Source organism: Mustela erminea, chromosome 17 (genome assembly GCF_009829155.1).
Source record: "Mustela erminea isolate mMusErm1 chromosome 17, mMusErm1.Pri, whole genome shotgun sequence".
NCBI lineage: Eukaryota > Metazoa > Chordata > Mammalia > Carnivora > Mustelidae > Mustela > Mustela erminea.
The window spans coordinates 31,721,996-31,743,769 of NC_045630.1; the positions used below are offsets into that span (position 1 = coordinate 31,721,996).

Below are 21,774 nucleotides of genomic sequence, written 5' to 3' on the forward strand. Positions count from 1 at the left end.
TCTAACTGGCCACTTCCTTCCTCAGTTCTTTCCACCCAATAGAGTAACTGGGACAAGATTCACTCTCTTCCCTTCTTCCCTCTCCCTTCCCTCACCTTTTCCCGTCACCTAGGCAGGGCATGGCTGCTGGGAAAGGGGAGCCAACAAGTCCTATAGCAAAAATCTAGCTAATTATAGCCAGAAGAGTTGTACATATAAGGGATTGAACAAGTAAGCAAAATCCTGAGGTTAGTGGGAGGCAGGCTGCATGAAAAGAAGAAAGCCCTATGACACCAGACTACAACAGAGGGTATTTATACAGATGAACAAATACAGAAACACAGATATGTATTCCCTGTGTAGACACCTGGGTGTGTACACACACACATGCACATTCATATATGACAGGACCTAAAAGCAATGAGGGCTTGACAGTAGTGAGCACACCAAGTGTCTAGATCTTTGTTTCAAACACTGTTCTCCACAAGGAAGAACTGGAGCTCTTGGGAGAAATGACTGGGTACAGAGCTTGAGCAGGGAAAGAACAAGATGAGCCCAGAACACCTCTTTAGAAGGGGCTGTAGAGATGTGCCAAACACTGAAAACCATACACTTAAAATGGGTACATTTTATTATACACAAATTATATCTCAATAAAGTTAATTTTTTAATTTTTTTAAAGATTTAATTTATTTATTTGAGAGAGAGAGCATGGTCTCAGGGAGAGGCAGAGGGAGAAAGAGAAGCGGGCTCCCCACTGAGCAGGGAGCCTCACCCAAGGCTCAGTCCCAGGACCCTGGGATCATGACCTGAGCTGAAGGCAGACACAACTGAGCCATTCAGGTACCCCCCAATAAAGTTAATTTTATTAAAAAAACTAGACTGAGAGACTAAAAAAAAATGTTCGTTTAACACTTACCAAGTGTTAAGTGTTACCAAGATTACACGTTTCTGACTTCTCCCCAGCCGGCTCAAGGTATTCAGATTAGAAGTATTTGGTCATCTGCAAAACATATTTTAGTAATACAAAGCTCAGGTATGTATCATTGGTTCTCCTTCATGAAAATCATTCTGCGTCCACATTTTTAAAAATACTTTTAAAATGTTTAAACAAGGGGCGCCTGGGTGACTCAGCTAAGCATCTGACTCTTGATTTTGACTCAGGTTATGATCTCACATCATGAGATCAGTCCCCGAGTTGGGCTCTGCACTGGGCATGGAGCCTGTTTAAGGCTTTTCTCTCTCCCTCTCTCTCTGCTCCCCCAACCTAAAAAACAAAAACAAACAAACAAACAAAAAAAGTTTAAACGAGATTTATCCATACATAGAGATAGTGCCATTACAGCCTTGTTCACAAAATCCAAGAATGGAAATAGCGTAAAGGTCAGCCAAAGAGGACTAAGCACATGCCCCATCATCCCTCCAAGGGACTAGTAAGCAGCTCTGTATGCATAGATACCTACTGTCTACAGACTGGAGTCTCACAGGAGCCAGCATTATCCATTCAAAAACCTAAAGCAGACATCACGCTCAACTAATCAGGCACATAACCAAGCCTTCTTAGGGCCTCTCATTACTCTTAAAATGAAACCCAAACCATTTGCCTTGGCCCTACCTGGCCTAGCGCCTGCCTGACTCCTTTACCTTCCATGCCCCCATCAGTATTGATTTCTTTACCTTCCCGGAGCCTCCTTCTGCTCATCTTCCCTTGGCTAGGCACTTCTTGTCAGACAGGTCTCCATTGCTTCTAAGACCATCCCTAAGCACCATAAAATAACCCTATTTTAATACTCATCCTTTCTCTCCATGTGTGTGTTTATCTCCCCTACCTGAATGTGAGCTCCATGAGAATAGAGATCTTGCATATTTTTTTTAAAGATTTTATTTATTTATTTGACAGATCACAAGTAGGCAGAGAGGCAGGCAGAGAGAGAGGAGGAAGCAGGCTCCCCACCCAGGAGAGAGCCCAATGCAGGGCTCCATCCCAGGACACTGGGGTCATGACCTGAGCTGAAGGCAGAGGCTTTAACCCACTGAGCCACCCAGGCGCCCCAGAGATCTTGCATATTTTGTTCACTGCTTTATTCCCAGGATGTGTGCCAGCCAGGCACTTATTAATACACATGTTGGCCGAATAAATGATCTCTAAGATGTGTTGTGAAATAGGGGAGAGGGCACAGATGCTGCTTGTGGTATAAATAAAAAATATGCACATATCACATACATGTTTGTATCTGCATACAATCTCAGGAAGGAGACTGAAGGAACTGGCGTCAGCTGTCGCTTCTAAGGACGGGGGAAGGTTAGAGGGACTAATAACTTTACCCCTTTTGAATTTTTTACCACACGCATACAGTATCTATCTTAAAAAGTAATCTGAGATAGAAGCTTTTACCCCTCAAACACAGTAATATTCAATATTAGAAATATTAAGTAATATTAGAAAATGAACTTAGAAAGCATGTCGTTTTACAGCTTTACAGAGCCTTCCCACACTTCTGAATGGAAACAATATCCCCAACCAACACAGTACTTACACTCTCCTGCCATTGTATGTACTTGTTAACTGCTCTTACTCATCATTATAAAGATATTTTGATTCTGTTTGTTTACAACATTGAAAATGGATCCCAAACAAATCTACTACTTTCCATCTTTCTTCCTCCTAATGAATACCCACGGCTGTTATTCTCCATGTAAATCATGCCATAGAACACAGGTTTAAAAAAAAAAAAAAAAAGCAGAAGGCAATACTTGCCCAAAACAATAGGCTCAAGAAATAATTACAGAAATCTCCCTAGGACAATTACAAAAATTACTCCAATCTGTTTGGAGTTAATGACATTTTATTCTATATGAGCAATATTCTACATTGTGGCTCTGGACCAAAATAATATAAACCAAAACAAATAAAAAACAAGTTATTAAACTGAACATTTAAATTTCACTTTTAACAGAATTAAATTTTTTCAAAATTAAAAATTAAACTGGTAGGAAACCAACATTTAAAATATTAAGAAATTAAAAATAGAGCTTCCCTATGATCCTGCAATTGCACTACTGGGTATTTACCCCAAAGATACAGATGGAGTGAAAAGAAGGGGCATCTGTACCCCAATGTTCATAGCAGCAATGGCCACAGTCGCCAAACTATGGAAAGAAACAAGATGCCCTTCAACAGATGAATGGATAAAGAAAATGTGGTCCATATATACTGTGGAGTATTATGCCCCCATCAGAAAGGATGAATACGCAACTTTTGTATCAACATGGATTGGAAGAGATTATGCTGAGTGAAATAAGTCAAGCAGAGAGAGTCAATTATCATATGGTTTCGCTTATTTGTGGAGCATAAGGAATAACATGGAGGACAGGGGGAGATGGAGAGGAGAAGGGAGTTGGGGGAAATTGGAGGGGGAGACAAACCATGAGAGACTGTGGACTCTGAGGAACTGAGGGTTTTGGACGAGAGAGGGATGGGAAGTTAGGTGAGCCTGGTGGTGGGTATTATGGACGGCACGTATTGCATGGAGCACTGGGTGTGGTGCATAAACAATGAATTCTGGAACACTGAAAAGAAATTTAAAAAATTAATAAAAATTTTTTTAAAAGGGAAAAAAATAAAATAAAATATATTTTCAAAGTATCCTAGAAGTTAAACCTGATAAATTTACATTTTACTCAGGTAAAAATAGCAGATATTCAATAAAGGACATTGACTAGTTGCTAAGAATTCAGTTTCACTGTAAATCATTCTGAATATTAGAAACATGTAAAGTGATTCATACATTTCTAAATACTATTTAAATAGAAATATAAATACTATAAATAAATACTATAAATACTATACCCATATAGTATCTAAATACTGTATCTCAAAACATACTTCCACCCAAAAATCTTGCATCTTACAGAGGGGGAAAAAGTAAAGAGTAAGGCTTCAAAATTGTCTCTCAATAGCATGATCATTAAACTATCTGGCTGAGGTCCAGATAAAGCCAAAATACACAAACATGCACGCAAAAACAAATTAACTCACAGTCATAATAAAAATCATTCAAAACAACCTAAACATATTGTTCAAATAACAAGAAGCTCATCAAGAACCCTGTTAAGAACTGTTTCCCGTGCTAATGTCACATTGCAGATCTACATAATGTTTCAAAAACACTAGTTGAAAACACATCTAATAGCTATGTAATTTTAAGTCTTTTATCTTACATTGAGAAATTACACAAATTCAAACAAATTTAAATAAAAAATACTCTGGGTTTTTTTTTTAAAGAGCCCTTTAAAGAAGAGTGTGCATAGTTAAAAGTCAAAACACACACATAAACCACTAGATGGTATTTACTATGAATCTAATCATTCTGTCTCCATTTCTGTTTTTGCTTTAGGATGACAAATGGAGTGCAGAATCAATCTTGAATGCACACAGAACATTAGTGACACTTCTGCCTTTCTTCAACAGTTACCACAAGCCAAGTGAGTTAGGTTTGAGTATTCAAAGAAATAGCCACTTTGCAAACTCTTTTGCTCAGCCAAAAACAAACAGTAAGGTATCTGAATTATGATTTTACCTTTTTTTAAAAAAAGATTTTATTTATTTATTTGACATACAGAGATCACAAGCAGGCAGAGAGGCAGTCAGAGAGAGAGGAGGAAGCAGGCTTTCCCACTGAGCAGAGAGCCCGATCTAGGGCTCTATCACAGGACTCTGGGATCATGACCTGAGCCAAAGGCAGAGGCTTAACCCACTGAGCCACCCAGGCGCCCCGATTTTACCTTTTTAATCACTAGATTATAAAAAACTATTCTTTTAACCTTTATAGATAAATGATTGACAAGCTTTCTGACTGTACCTTTCAAGAAAACTAAGTATCCCATTTTTAGTCAGGTCAACGAGCTATAAACCCTAAATGCGGAGTCTGAAGTTTTTACTGTTAATCAGCAATTCCCATCCTTTATATTCAAAACACCTCTTTCACAGTCTACAACTAAAATAAAGCAATTATTGGACACCCTGGGGAGTTATTCCAAACTCCACTTCACAATATCTTAAATTACTCACTTAGAAACACTATTATCAATACAAATTCTGCGGTAATTGTTCCATTCTGCTTCCTTGACACATGGCACACAGCCATATAATGTCTTTTTTGCATTCTGAAAAACTCAACGTCTTACTTAGAAACAGCTTTGAAACTTGGCTGGTGGCCTGTTCGTAATTGATACTACAGCTTAAATACCTTTCCAGCAAAGTTACAATAACTTCAAAATACTCTGGGATCAACCATTAAAATGTTTTTGTTTCGGTTACAACACTAATGAGCACCAAATGTTAGAATTTGTTTTAACAACCTAATACATCAAGGATTTTCTTAAAAGGGAAAGCTAGATCAGCTATCCATTATATAACGAAAGGCAGATTAGTCAGTGTTGATACAGATAATGCTTGAAGATTTAATACTTAGAGTGCATAATCAAGGATCTAAAAGTTAAATTCAGAAAGCCTGCTCTGTCAGCCATCATAGTTTTTCCCTGTGAAGATACCAAATTTCTGCTCATGGAAGCCTCCTTCCCTTTCATGCTTTGCATTAGCCAATCAACCCTCACCGTGATGTCCCCATTCCTGTCAAAGGGGTGACACTACCATGCTTTACTATACTTTTTCGTAGTACAAAGGAATTAAAGTACCGAGGAAGCAAAAAGCCATTAAAGGAAATCTCAACATATCAGGTTTATTAAAGCCTGGTAAGAAGCGCTGATATGACAAGATTTTACAAACAAAAGTGTAAATGCTATTTTAAAAATACAACAAAAGGAAAGAATGGAGCATTTAGATATATTCTGGAGATTAACACTTGGCATGCAAACAAGCAGCAGGGTAAGGACTGCTGCCATCCCGCGGGTGTCTTCCCTGGACCCAAGTGCACTTGGCAGGGTGAAGCACACTGACACCCACAGCGGCCACCACGACAGTCACACAGGCATCTCTGGCTTTGCAGCTGCTCCTGCTCCTTCCGAGGTGGCTTGTCTGCAGACTGGCCTCTGCCTTCAGATCACCTCCACATCTAAGCATCATGACTGCTATAACCACCATAACTAATTTCATCTTTCTTTTCCAGCATCTTTTCACTTTCCTCAGCATCCTATCACTTTTTTCTTATTTTTTTCATTCTAGGTAACTTAATATTTCTTGATATTCAAGCTGGAATTTTACAGAACTCAACAAACAGGTGCCTTTCCTTTTGGTTTAACAATTATTAATCCTTCCTTTTGGCTTTAATGGTCAAGCCTTGGGTTCTTGTCAATTTTTATCACTGCTCAAGTTTTTTTTTCCTTCTTCATCATTAGGTAAGATCTCTCTTTTGCCTTATTTCCATGTTTCATTCTACTCTCAATGAGGATGCAGCTCACTAAATAACTAAGGTTTCATGAGACACGCCATATTAAGAATCCGTAGCAGATTCATTTATAAGGAAATGACTTAGCAAGCAAATACTATAAATAAGATTCATGTCATAAAAGCTAAAGCCTTTGAAAGAAATGCTAAAAATAATCTCAAGTATTTCAGAAGTATCTACATATCTGCACCTGAACTAACTGTAAGTAACTGATATTTATTCTTTAAAGAATTTCCACCCAGAATCTCTTGCTTGGGAATATTTTGTTAGTATAATTGGTGATGAAATATTTACAGTGATAAAACTCATTTCTTTAAAAAACAGTCTGTATTTTTTATATTATCTTGGATTTGCATGACTTCCCCAAGAGTTGGAATTAATAAGGCTTATCATTGTGACCCTATGTACCAAGTAGAGAATAATTAAGTCATTTGTAAATATTATGCCTACAAATATAAGGAACCATAGCATATAAATTCAAAGAAGATTCATTGTAACTTCAATTTCTAACAATTTCTAAGTGCTAGTCCTAAAATCTATTTATTAACTAGAAATGAAATGATGGTAGATTTTTGATGGATCGTTATTCTGAAACCTCAGCAAAACACTACGTTGTTACACTGCTATACTGCGCACCATTATTTCTCAGTCTGTGGATCATAAAGGGCCAACAGATATTATGGGGAAAAGGGTTCTAAGTTCCAACAAATGTGGAAAATGTGGAGGTAAGGAAGCGAAGCCAGGTTTTATCACTACAAGATTTCTCTGTACCATTAACATATTCATATATACTGTAGCTCCTCAAAGCACATGTGCTGACCCAACCATCTGTGTGTGTGTTGGGAGGGGTGGTATTGATGCAACTGTTCCTCAGCTTATGATTACAAAACTGCAGCGGAGCATCCCCCAAAAGTAAAGTCTCACAGAATATATTTTGGCAAATACTAAGATTTACAGAGAATAGTCACTATTCGTTGTTTTTAATCTTTAACATAAAGCAATTTCTGCAAGATGCTGTATTTGTAAAGGTACTGGTTACTGGGGAAAGAGGAAAGGCATAAAGGTTAAAAAAAGAGATAAAGTTAATATTCTTCTCCTAAGAACAGTGACACCAAAAAGATAAACAACGCTCTGTTCACATTTAACCTTTCTGCTGTAGCTGTACATGAATTCAACAGATAATTCCTTTTTTTTTTTTTTTTTTTTCAATGACAGGCTTTGCTTAAGAGATGGCACAGAATTTAGACATTTCATTTTTTCAAAATTCAGGCTAATGGGGACTTTAAAACAACTAAAATACTAATATCCAAAGGCTTTTAAAGGGCTGCATATAGCCAAAAACAAAATGTAAATTGAGTGCCTTGATTTGTGTGATACCAAACTCAAACTAGAGTGGAGCGTGAACCTTCATAGTGTTCTCCTAGATCACAGAATTGGGTAAGGAGAAAGACATTCCAATTCCTCAGGTCCCAGGGCTATTAGAGCAGACCAAGGGCAGTCCTAGGTTCAGATTTCACTAGGTGTCTAGCACAGGTGTCAAAAATAACAGCTAGATGTCTAAAAATCCAACCCTTCTGATCCAACAACTCTCATTTCTTCTGGCACCTCAAAGATGCTTCAGACAGAAAGAGCACTTTACCAGCAGAAAGGTAAAGCAACCCACCATTACATTGGAAATAATGCCCACTTGCCACTATCAATAGTTTATCAATGTAACTATTAAAGGCACACTTAAAATATACTTACAAAAAATGTAACTTTTTAAATAACCCTATATATTCATTATATAGCTTGATGATAAAAGGTAAGTATAGTGAAAGTTACTTTCAGAAAATTTCTATTTTAGCAAAATTTTACTATAAACAATAAGATAAACCCCACTCGTATGGACAGTCTTCTGGAGAGATGGAAATAGATTCCGAGTTGGTATTTTTAAAGACAGGAGTATACCTACTGTGGTCTTGAAGCACAGACTCTGGAACCCAGACACAGCTGCAAATCCCACTGAGACTCATACTAGCCAGTAACTCTGAGCAAGTTACCTAACTTGTCAGTGCCTCAGTTTCCCCACGTTTGTCACATAATATCAACAGCCACCTCCAAAGGTTTTCATGAGAAGAGCATGACTTATGGAGAAGAGGACCAGACTCATAAAAAGCACTACATCAATATTTGTTATATACGCCATTATTTGTTACAGAATCCTAATTATAAGGGAAAAATACTTGAAGTTTTGTTAAGCTTTTTTGTTGTTGTTGTTTTTAAAGATTTTACTTACTTATTAGAGAGAGAGATAGAATAAGCTGGGGGAACAGCAGGTAGAGAGGGAGAGAAGCAGGCTCCCTGCTCAGAGGGACTTGATCCCAGGACCCTGTGATGATGACCTGAGCTGAAGACAAGATGCTTAATGGACTGAGCCACCCAGGCATCCCAAAGTTTAGTAAGTTTTTAAAAGGAAGGACTCAAATACCTAAGGAAAGCAAATGAAACATATTCATAACAGAAGGATTTATGGATGACAGTGATATGTGTACCAACTTAAAAATTGGTTCTTATCCCCTAACTCATGGACTCCTTCACGCAAAAACATGCTCATGGCTTTGTGCACACCCAGCACTGTGCTAGGTGCACAGTCACAAGGATAAACAAGATAAAATCTTTGACCCAAGATCACAGGGGTACTCTGCTCACTTTAGCGTTTATTAAAAACTTAAAGTTAATAAACTATATGTATATCGTACGTAATTAAATGGTGTAACTGCACACAAATGTGGTTTTATTGTCACGGTTTTTAAGAACCCTCTAGACATACCGCCAGTGAAAGGTCAAACTGGTGACTCAGGTGGATAAGCACATGTAATCACATTTTCCCTTCTGCTCCACACTCACTAGCTGATTAGAACCTGCTGGAAAGGATAGCCTGGCTCTGGGAGCTGAACTTAAAAGAAACTAGTACTGTTTTCTTTACCAAATAATTTGATTGCTCTGAGAGAAATGAACAGGGACAATTTGAAGCCTGCAATGTGCCTCTTTTGTCTCAGGCAGGTTTCCAGTTGCTCTTAGACCCTCATGTTTCTGCTGTGGGTTGTGATACATAGCCTGATCATCCTTCTAACTTGGCCACTTGTATCAACCTTACCTAGTAATCTCCAGATTTTCCAAGTATACACCATGCACACAAAACTTCAATCAACACAAATAAATGATCACAGTATTTAAAAGAAAGCTTTTATATAGAAAATTTTGAAAGATTTAAGTCTATATTCCCTTTAAGAGCAGATAGCAATTACCTAAATACCTCTCTCCCTTCGTACTGTCTCAGCAGCTGAAATCAGCAGTGTATTTCTAAATATTTAGGATATCAGATTCTACATTCTTAGGAAAAGTCTAACTTCTAGACTTAGACTACTCCACTGGACAAAATTAGTTGCATGTGATTATCTTTAAATTGATAACAAAAAAATGTTTTGTTTTGTTTTGTTTTTTACAGAGAGAGCACATAGAGGGTGCCCAGAGATCTAGCTGAGATCATGACCTCAGCAGAAATACAGTTCGACGCTTAACTGACTTAGCCACCCAGGCACCTGCCCCAAATATTTGATATCTTTCAAATTTTCTCACTAAAATACAATACCTCAACTATTGTAAATGACTTGTATCAACTCACCATTCTGTCAAAATTGAAAAGACAAGACCAGTGGCAAGATAGAGATCATACTAAGCAGAAACGATATTGATCCTATATGATCTAAGCAGAAACAGCCCAAGAATGGAAGGGAAGACAAAGTTAACTGAAGAGGAGTAAATATCATCTTATAAACAAGACAGGCATGACCACTATGTGGCCACAGATGTGAACCCTTGAATCTTCAGTCACATTACTGAGTAGGAATACCGCTGCTGAGTTGTAGGGCACACACCTATGGTTCCACTGGCCTTCAGGAAGTGACCAGTGAAGAAGCTTTGTTCCCAATGTAGGGGTCAGCACAGAATGTACAATAATCAGGAAACAACCATCTAGAGCTGCATGAATACTGATTCCCCAGATGGGAATCTGAATACCACTTAGTAATTCACTCATGTTACTCAACCTCTGTGTTCCATATATATTATATAGTATAGCTTAAAGTCAGGCCATGTAATGCCCCCAGCTTTGTTTCTCTTTATCATCGTTTCTGTGGCAATTCAGGGTCTTTTCTAGTTCCATACAAATTTTAGGATTGTTTGTTCTGGCACTTTGAAAAATGATGTTGGTATTTTGATTGGGATGGCACTGAAAATAGAGATTGCTCTGGGCAGCACAGACATTTTAACAATGTTTACTCTTCCGACCCATGAGCATGGAATGTTTTTCCATCTTTCTGTGTCTTCTTCGATTTCTTTCGTGGGTGTTCTGTAATTCATATAGATCCTTTCCCTCTTTAGTTAGGTTTATTCCCAGGTACCTTATGGTTTTGGGTGCTATAGTAAATGGAATCGATTCTCTAATTTCCCTTTCTATATTTTCATTGTTAGTGTATAAGAAAGAAACTAATTTCTGTACAGTGATTTTGTATCCTGCCACATTACTAAATTGCTGTATGAGTTCTAGTACTTTGGGAGTGGAGTCTTTTGGGTTTTCCACATCCAAAGCATCTTGTCATCAGTGAAGAGAGAGAGTTAGACTTCTTTGCCATTTTGAACACCTTTTCTTTGCTTCTGGTGTCTGATTACTGTTGCTAGGACTTCTAGTACTATGTTGAACAACAGTGGCAAGAGTGGGCATCCTTGTCATGTTCTGATCTTCAAAGAAAGGCTCTCAGCTTTTCCCACATTAAGAATGATATTCACTATAGGTTTGTCATAGATGGATTTTATGAAATTGAGGAATGTTCCCTCTATCCCTATAGCTGAAGAGTTTTAATCAGGAAAGCCTGCTGTACCTTCTCAAATGCTTTTTCTGCATCAGTTGAGAGGATCATGTGGTTCTTGTCTCTTCTCTTATTGATATGTTCTATCACACTGATTGATTTGCAAATGTTGAACCACCCTTGCATCCCAGGGATAAATCCCATCTGGTCATGATGGATAATCTTTTCAATGTACTGTTGGATCCCATTTGCTAGGATCTTCTTGAGAATTTTGGCATCCATATTCATCAGGGATATTGGTCTGAAATTCTCATTTTTGACGGGGCCATTGCCTGGTTTAGGGCAATGCTGGCCTCATGAAGAGTCTGGAAGTTTTCCTTCTGTTTCTATTTTTTGAAACAGCTTCAGGAGTATAGGTATTATTTCTTTGAATTATTTGGTAGAATTCCCATGGGAATCCATCAGGTCCTGGACTCTTGTTTCTTGGGAGGCTTTTGATCACTGCTTCAATCTCAGGAATTACTGGTTATTGGTCTATTCAGGTTGTCAATTTCTTCCTGTTTCAGACTCAGTAGTTTATAGGTTTCCAGAAATGCATCCATTTTTTTCTAGGTTGCTTAACTTATTGGCATATAGTAGTTGATAATTTCCGATGATTGTTTCTAGTTCCTTGGGGTTAGTTGCGATCTCTCTCCTTTCATTCACAATTCTATTAACTTGGGTCCTTCCTCTTTTCTTTTGCGGAAGTCTGGTCAGTGGTTTATTGATCTTATTTTTTCAAAGAACCACCTTCTAGTTTTGTTGATGTTTCTACCATATTTCTGGGTTCTAATTCATCGATCTCTGCTCTAATCTTAATTATTTTCCTTCTTGTGCATGGGTTAGGCTTAATTCGTTATGGATTCTCCAGTTCTTTAAGGTGTAAAGACAGTTTGTGTATTTAGGTTTTTTCTATTTTTTTGAGTGAGGATTGGATAGCCATGTATTTCCCCCTTAGGTCCGCCTTTGCTGTATCCCATAGGTTTTAGACCGATGTGTTTTCATTCTCATTGGTTTCCATGAATTGTTTAAGTTCTTCTTTGATTTCCTGGTTGACCCAAACATTCTTAAGCAGGATGGTCTTTTACCTTCCAAGTTTTTGAATTTCTTCCAAACTTTTTCTTGTGGTTGAGTTCCAAAGCATTTGTGGTCTGCGAATATGCAGGGAATCATATCAATCTTTTGGTATCAGTGGAGACCTGATTTGGGACCCAGTATATGGTCTTTTCTGGAGAAAGTTTCATGTTCACTCAAGAAGAATGAGTATTCTGTTGTTTTAGGGTGGAATGTTCTGTATATATCTATGAGGTCCATCTGGCCCAGTGTGTCTTTCAAAGCTCTTGTTTCTTTGTTAATTTTCTGCTTAAATGATCTATTACTGAGAGGGGAGTGTTGAGGTCTCCTACATTTATATATTATTATTAATATGTCTATTTTGGTTAACAGTTGGCTTATGTAGTTGGTGGCTCCCATATTGGGGGCATACATATTTACAATTGTTAGATCTTCTTGTTGGATAGACCCTTCCAGAATGATATAGTGTCCTTCTGTACCTCTAACTACAGTCTTTAGCTTAAAATCTAATTTGTCTAATATAAGAATTGCTACCCCAGCTTTATTTTGCAGTCTGTTGGCATGAAAAATGCTTCTCCATCCCTTCACTTTCAGTCTATATGTATCTTTAGGTTCAAAATGAGTCTCTTGTAGACAGCATATGGACGGGTCCTATCTTTTTATCCAATCTGCAACCCTGTGCTCTTTTATGGGGGCATTTAGACTGTTCACATTGAGAGCGATTACTGAAAGATATTATTTTACTGTCATTATATTGCCTGAAAAGTCCTTATTTTTACAGATTGTCTCTGTAAATTTCTATTCTATATCACTCTGGTGGTCTTTCTCATTTTATAGAACCCCACTTAATATTTCTTGCAGGGCCAGCTTAGTGGTCACATGTTCTTTCAGTTTTTGCCTGTCTTGGAAGCTCCTTATCTCTTCATCCAGCAAGGCTGTCATTCAGAATGCATGAAGTATTCTTGGCTGCATGTTCCTCTCATGAATATGTCTTGCCAGTCCTTTCTGGCTTGCCAGGTCTCAATGGACAAGTCTTATGTTATTCTGATGTTCCTCCCTCTGTACATAAGGAATCTCTTGCCCCTAACTGCCTTTAAGATGGTTTCCTTGGTTCTAAGATTTGCGAATTTTACTATTACCTCCCAGAGCACTGGTCTATTCTCCTTGATCTTGGGAAGGGTCCTCTCTGCCTCTAGGACACAAATCCTTATATCATTCCCCAGATTAGTGAAGTTCTCAGCTAGGATTTACTCATATATATCTTCTGGGCTACTGTATCTCCCAAATCAACGAGGATTGCCCCTGCAAGAAGGCTACCCATACTGCTGAGAAGCTCAGTGATGGCTATCCTCATAAGGCCAGGCTGGCCACTAGAAACACTGCTAGAGAGCTGGGTTCCCTGAGGCACAAAGACCTGGTCCCAGTGCCTGGATGTGTGATAATCCCAAGGTTCAGAGCTGCCCAAGGGGCTGACTCCAGGAGCAGTGGAAACTGCACTCTGGTTAGCTCCTTCCTCTGCCCAAACTCACTTCACAAGCCCTCACTTTCCTACAGGTGTTGCTGCCAAGAGAATTGTCTAAAAAACCTCCTGCATGCAAATCTCTGCCTCAAATCTCTATTGCCTGGAGAACCAGACCTAAGACAAACTTAAACATTCCAAAATGCTGCATGAAATAAAACAAACATTCCTTAAACACACAGTAAGAAATTAAGTGCTGAGAGGCCAAAATCAGGCAGGAGAAGGAGACCAGAGCAGTCAGCATGAACTGACTGTAGTTGCTGGGGGGAGATTTACCAGTTTCAATAACCAAGGAGCTCAAATTTTAACACACCTATCAAGTAGCTGGAAATGAGGACTTAACCCTGAGAGACAGGGAACTGGAATAAAACACCCTCATAAAACCAATTTCGCCATCAAGGAAGCTTAGCTATACCTTGGCCTGAGTTCTAAGTGGATTACAAGGAGAAATCTAAGGAACATGTACAGGAATGGAGATTTAAGGCCGTGGAATAACAGTGGAAGAAACATCAAGTTGGATCAAGCTGAATTGATTGGTACGAGCTCACAAAGAAGAAATTCTGCATTTAATGTTTCAGCTCAGGGAGTTAGCAAAGGCTATAGATAGGTCAGTCTTACATGCTATTTGATCAAAACTCTTGTTCTTTTTGTCTGCAGTTCTCTCAGCTCTGCTCTGATCTACATGTTGACTGTATTTAGGCTGGCTTCCCTCATGGTTCCAAAATGGCTGAGCAGCTCCAAGTTGAAAGAGGTTCTTTCCCAGAAGTTACCGGATAACCTCTCCAAACCTCAGGGTAGAGTTGGGGGGCAGTGATTATACTGTTTAACCTTGCCTCTGAGTTTCATGCCCTGTTTCTAGAATGAGGGTGGCTCTAGGCCCCCAAAACATATAGGTTATATGAAGCAGGACTATTACTCAAAAACAAAACTAAACAAACAAACAACAACAAAAAAAAAACAATGACGGGGCATGGACGTTGGGAAGGCAACCACAGTATCCATTACCTGTGCTTATTTTTAATATTTCTGCTTTGATCACTGAGTACCATAATCATCATCATCTTTTAAGTCTTTATGCTTTTTATAAATTGTTCTTCTCTAATTCTTCAAATTCTGTTGGTTTTTACCCGTTAACAAACTATTATTGTCTTTATCCTAGAAGCTTTCCTTAAAATTTGTGTTTCTAATCTGCTCTTGAACCCACTGTGCACTTTTTTTTTTTTTTTTCATTTCAATGCTTATAAAGTTCTTTCTTTTTTCCTCCAAAGTAACGTGGCCTCTCTGGTGCTGTCCCTTTTTTTTCCTCCTCAAAGTTTTATAAAGACTTCTGTTTTTAATAATTCTAAGCATACTTTATAGTTCCTATCTGTACTGTTATTTGAAGTGTTTTGTTGTCTAATTGTTTTTCTTTCTGTTCTTTCCCTCGTGGTAGATTATTTCTTCTTGTGCTTTGCAGCTTTGGGCTGTGAGCTCATCTTTAGTGAGGCTTTTAATTATTGGAATTCTGTGGGCCCAGAGTAGTTATACATTTGTTTCTGCTAGGTATACCATGGCTAGTATTGGCCTGAAATCACTCTTTTTATAAATTTCTGAGACTTGAATTTCTTGGATCATGCAGGCAGGTAGTATAAATTTGAACTTCAGGCCTTTGTGAAGGCTGGCATATAACTCAAATTCTCAGTGTAGCTTTTGGGGATTTTTTTTTTAATCCAGCCAGTTCATTGGTTGGTTGGCTGAAAGGCAGATCAAAATATGCTGTGCCTGTGAGCAGCCTGGAAATGCCCAAGCTTCCTTGATTTAATGCAGAGGAAGGGATTCAAAGGCTCAGGGAGACCAGACTATTAGAGTGGACTGTCATTTAAGATCAGCTCACCCGGTGGGGGAGGATCCAGAAGATATAATTTTCACCCATACATAGAGAAATAAATTTATGAGGAGAGGTCCCAGCCTTCTTGAAGAGCTCCATTAATTGCTCTCCCCTATAGGCCAGACCTTACACTGGGAACTGTAGCCAACTCAACTGGAAAACCTGAAAGCAATGGGAGTAATTGGATCCCAGAAGGGCAGCAGCCAAGTGACAGCACTCAACAGCCAAACGCAAGGCGAGTATAGTTATTGTAATGGACAGCAGCCAAAACCACCATCAGAACAGCAGGACTCTTCCAGGCCTGTGGCACTGGTTGGTTACCCATGGTGCTGCCAGAAGTGATGTAGATACGAAGTCTACTAAATTCCCACCTGATCTGCAGAAGCAGAAAAAGATTTAGGTCAAGTGAACAAAAGTCTAACTCAAAACACAAATAGAGCCATGGTCCTCCAGTCAATTCCCAGACTTAAATCAGTTTACAGATCTAGAGTCCCCAACCCAACATGGGGCTTGAACTCAAGACCCTGAGGTCAAGACCTGAGCTGAGATCAAGAATCAGATGCTGAACCGACCAAGGCCCCCAGCTGCCCCCAGTCCAGAAACAAAGGGGAGGCCCAGTCCCCTTGAGGAAGGACCCTGGCACACCACTGAAAATGAATACAGTTAATGGTTCTCCCAGCATCCCTCCAAAGATGCCTACAGAGGCCTTTCATAAACTGTGCACTGGAGAAATGGAAATAATTACACCTTTCAAGACTAATGGATACTGGGTCTGAAATGACACAGACTACAGGAAACCCAAAACATCATGTGGCCCTCCAGTATGGGCTTATACAGAGGTCACGTGATCAATGGAGTTTTGGCTCAGACCTGTCTCACATGGGCCCGGGGTCCCCAAATCTATCATGCAGTTATTTCCCCAGTGCCAGAATGCATAACTAGAATACGCATACTTAGCAGCTGGCAGAATCCGCACATGGGTTCCCTGAACTGTGCAATGAGGGGTTACATGGAAAGGCCAAGTGGAAGCCGGGAGAACTAACCAAGGAAAATAATTCTGATTAGAAGCAATACCACATCCCTACAGGAATTGCCGAGTTTACTCCTACCATCAAGGAGCTGAGAGCTGTGGGGAGAGGGATGCCTACCACATCTCCATGAAATCCTACTGGAGAGAAGACAGAAGGATCCTGAAGAACAATGGACCATCTAAAGTTAACCAAATGAGAACTCCAATTATAGCTACTGCACTAGATGTTCTCTCACTGCATGGGTGAATGCATCCCGCTGGGAGCTGGCAGGCACCTACTGATCTAGCAAATACCCTTTTCTGAAGACCTGTCCAGAAGGCCCACCAAAAGCAGTTTGCTTTCAGCTGCCAAGGTCTGTGATACATCCTTACTGTCTTACCTCAGGAGCATATCAACTCTCCAGCTGTAAGGCATAACTCAGTTCCCAGAGACCTGGATCTCCTTTCCTTTGCACAGATCTTCCACTGGTCCATTACATTGATGGCATTGTGGTGACCAGGCCCTACTGAAGGAAAAGTAGGAACTACTCTAGCCTGGCTGGTAAGACACATCGAAGCATGCTGACCACCCATCCTCTCCGAGATGAGGGGAAAATTGTATCTGGTCCCTCCTACAACCCAAGAAACATACTCCTCATTTGGGTGTATGACTCCAGCCCACTTACCCAGTGACTGGAAAAGCTGCTGGTTTGACTGGGGCTGTGCCCCTTGGGTCACGTGATGCAGCGGATCCCATGGCATCTGAAGTTTCAGTGGCAGATGAGAATGTGTTTGGAGCATCTTGCAGTCCCCTGAAAGTGAGTCACCACAGGCCTTCAGGATTTTGGAGTAAGGCCTGGCCATCACCCTCAGACAATTACTCTCCTTTTAAGACATGCTCTTAGCCTGCTAGAGGGCCTTCATAAATATTAAATGCTTGGCTATGGGCCCCAAATTACCATAAGACCTGAGCAGCCCATCCCACCAAACGCACAGCTTGGCCTGCACAGCCACACTCCATCATCAAATGTACGTGATGCATACATGGTCAGGCCCAAGCAGGCCCCGAAAGCATAAGACAGACAGATGAAGTGGCCCAAACGCCCATAGCCCTCACTCCTGCTGCTCTGCCTTTTCTCTCCCCGCCTGCACCTACAGCTTCATGGGGAGTTCCTTATGACTTCCTAGCAGATGGAGACTCAAGCCTGTCTACAGACAGGTTGCCTGACAAGCAGGCACTGCCAGAAATGGCACTAGCCCTCCTCCTCTGGGGCATGGCTCAAGGACAACAGTGAAGGGAAAGCCTCTCAGTGGACAGACTCAGAGCAGCGCATCTGGCTGTGCACTATGCTTGGAAGAAGAAATGACCAGACACTCGACTCTAACAATTCGTGGGCTGTAGCCAGTGGTTTGGCTGGATGGTCAGGGACATGGGAGAAAGAGAATCAGAAAACTGGGAACAAAGAAACCTGGCAAAGACGAATGTAGCCAGACCTCTTTAAATGGGCAAAATGTATGAAGATCTCTGGGTTCCATGTGAATACTCACCAAGGGTAACTTTAGCAGAGGAGGATTTTAACAATCAAGTGCCTAAGACGATCTGTTCTGTGGCTATCAGTTAGCCTCTTTCACCAGCAACCCCCAGGTTAACTGGCAAGCTCATGAAGGTATTCGTGGTGGCAATGCTAGAGGATATGCATGGGCTCAGCAACACACACTTCCACTCACCAAGGCTGACATGGCTACAGCCATCACTGAATGTCCAATCTGCCAGCTGTAGGGAACAAAACTGAGCCCCTAATATGGCACAATTCCCCAGGACACTAGGCCACTTCCATTATGGGAGAGTCAGCATTGTATCCTTACTGGAATGAACACCCTTGGATATTGATTTCCCTTCCTTAAACACAAGGGTTCTGCCAAAACTACCATCCGTGGATTATAAAATACCTTATCCACCATCATGGTAGTTTGCATTGCTTTTGATCAAGGAACTTATCTCAGAGGAAAAGACCTGAAGGAGCTAGCTTGATACAACAGTGGAATGGCAATAAAAATAAACTACGTGGTGTATGTCAAGGACAACAGTATTTTTCATACTTGCTTGATTTGTCCACATGAAAAATAATTTTAAACGACGGCTAATCTTGTTTAGTGTCTCACAAAATTTTCATGAGCAATTCAGGCATTATTGTTAAGAACAAGTGAATTAATGTAAGTGGGATTAAAGTTTATAAATGAGCTATTTAAAACAATCATTATGTTTTATAACATGTCTACTTAAGAAGTTTCCAGAATTTTTTTTGGAAAAAACTTAGCTATACTAAGTTAAGTTAAATGATGGAAAGTTGTACTTAAAGGAGGCATATGTCTCTAGAAATTGGAAGTAGTGTATTCATAAATTTACTAGTATACTAAAGATGGTTAATATGTGGCAGACAGTTCATAGTTGTCTATTCCTTAGTTTTCACTGAAAATTAAGGTTACTAAAGATTAAAAATTCTTATCGACTATGTAAATGAAACTACTAAAAAGAATATAGACGACAAAGAAGAAAAATATACAAAGTATGCAAGGAAAATAAATGTGTTTATGGTAAGAAAAAGTATACAAGGTATAAAGGATTATGATTTTGTTGAGAGAGAGTAATTTGTCCTAATACAGGATACAACTGGCTGTTCTAGAAAGAGAAAAAGGAAAATAGGACAAAAACGGAGTAGATACTTTATTTATTTTGTGTTTATTTATTGTGTATTCAAGTTGCTAAGATTCAATAGACTAATTTGTTAGTCAAAAAAAAAAAAAAAAAAAAAAAAAAAAAAAGATGGGGGTACCTGGGTGGCTCAGTCAGTTAGGCGTAGGACTCCTGATTTTGGCTCAGGTCATCTCAGGGTTGTGAGAATGAGCCATGCATCAGTCTCCACACTCAGCAGGGAGCCTGCTTGAGATTCTCTTTCTCCCTCTTCCTCTGCCCCTCTATATGAGTGCTCTCTCTCTCTCTCTCAAATAAATAAATCTTAAAAAAAAAAAAGATGAACCTTAATATCAGAAGTATATTGATGTAAAAGTAGAATGACAGATTTTCTTGGATTATTGGTCTGCTTTCATTAAGAAATCAAAAAAAGATTGTTATCTTTTAAGTAATCTTCCTGGGAACCAAAGTTTTGTGTGTTATCAGAATGATTTCCTAGGCTTCATGTTGTCTTTATCGGGTCCTTGATTACTTAAGAAAACCAAACCTTCTCAATATTAAAAGAACTAAGGGTTTTAAGAACTATTTTTGGTCACTTTGGTTAAATAGATAATCACGTATTATAATGATCCATAGTACTATTTAATCAAACATTCAAATCTTTTGACATTTTGACAAGCTTTCCAAAATCAAATTCAAAATAAAGTCTTTTTGAACTAAACTAGCTTTGTTATTTTAAAGAGGGTCCCTGGAAAATCTCAAAGGATTTGTTTCTCACTTTGTGAGAAATATTAAACTAATGAAGTTTACTCAAATAAACTCCATGGGAAGCGTTGTCAAATAAATGATAACTTTCTTTCGGTTTTATTTGTATGGATACATGCCATTAATATAAGTATTTCAGAACTGTATGAAGTTCACAGAAATTTTCAGTACTCTTTATGTTCATGATGTTTTGAGCAAATTAACATTTCCAATTTTTCTCCCACCTTCCTGCCTTGGAAGCAGTGAGAACCCAAACTGTCCTTTTCTTGAAGCTCTGCAAGCTGAGGATAGTTGATTTGATTTAAACATCTGAGAAATCGCCCCAACAGATCACATGTGAACAACCTTCCTGCCTGCAGCCATGTGGGCCACTCGGAAAGTTCACTGAAACATGTGGTGACCCCAGAGACATTCAAATTGCAAACCAGGAAAATCTGTCAGTTTGTCTCTGCCTGTCCTCACTCTACCATCTCCAAGATGCTTTGAACCCAACATCTAGACATCTTAACTGCCTGCTTTCTGGACTCAAAATCGGAGTTTAGAGTTTGTTCTAAACATTAATCTTTGTTTTTCTTTTATCTCTAGAAAAATGTCTTCTTCAATGCCTGACTGCTCATACCACAGAGAGGTCTACTGTAGGTTAGGGTATCTACTCCCACCTATATACTACCATCTCCTGAAATGAGACACAACTGTTTGACAGGACTGACCACTTCCCAGGACAGAAACTGGTTCCGTGGGTTGTGGGACAGTCTACCAACTCAGGGTTTGGACTATGAAATTTCTTGGAAAAGTTTCACATGGTGGAATGACAAGGTTCAGGACGTGCTACCCCAGAATACAGCACCTTGGCATACTGAATATTATAAACTGAAGGAATTTGAGAAATAGCACATGCAGGAAGGACTACCTAAACTTCCCCTGAAGTAGGTCATAAGGCCCTCAAATGAGGTGTCCTCCCTGAGGGAGGGAGGGAAGGAGGATACTTCTCTCTAAAGATGGAGGGACACCAAAAAGACTCTTTGTTTTCCTCTGTTTGCTACTCTTAACTCATACTCCTTTTTTTTCCTATCATATTTTTCATTTTCCCTCTACTTTTGATGAAACCCAGGATAAAAATTGGTTTTAAGCATTTTTTTAATCTTCATTTCCTTCTGAAGCCTCTGTACATAAAATTTGTATTAAATAAATTTGTATGCTTTCTTTCAAAAGTCTTCTGTTATAGAGAACTTAGAAAGGAAATTGGTATTTTCTCCTCTACAATAAAGCACCAGATGACTTCCCAAAAACAAAAACAAAAACAAAACAAAACAAAACAAAACAAAACAAAAACACTTCTGAATACTCCCCCTTCTGGAGGCTTATATTGACTGTCCTCTTGAGGAAGAAAGAGAAAAGTCTGAAAACAGATCTTTTAGTGGGGCATTAAGTATTGTTTTACCTTGAATCTTATTCTGAGATAAACAGGAGCCAAGAATTACTTAATCTGAGCATCGACTACCATGTGTAAGCTCAGGTAGGAGCAAATACTCTTAAGAATATTTATAATATTGGGGCACCTGGGTGGCTCAGT

General features: G+C 39.3%; 1 protein-coding gene across 8 annotated transcripts in view; it reads right to left on the bottom strand.

The window, feature by feature from the left end:
• Positions 1 to 21,774, bottom strand: part of DISP1 (dispatched RND transporter family member 1) — a 170,524-nt gene that overhangs the window by 129,679 nt on the left and 19,071 nt on the right. For 2 of the 8 annotated variants that reach the window (XM_032318849.1, XM_032318850.1), the window contains 2 exons: positions 17,431 to 17,556; positions 17,146 to 17,271 (listed from right to left, as the gene is read on the bottom strand). The exons of 5 other annotated variants lie outside the window; for them this stretch is intronic. The gene's annotated coding sequence lies outside the window, so the exon portion shown is untranslated. The remainder of the gene's footprint in view (positions 1 to 17,145; positions 17,272 to 17,430; positions 17,557 to 21,774) is intronic. One more of the 8 variants, XM_032318851.1, reaches the window with a different exon arrangement.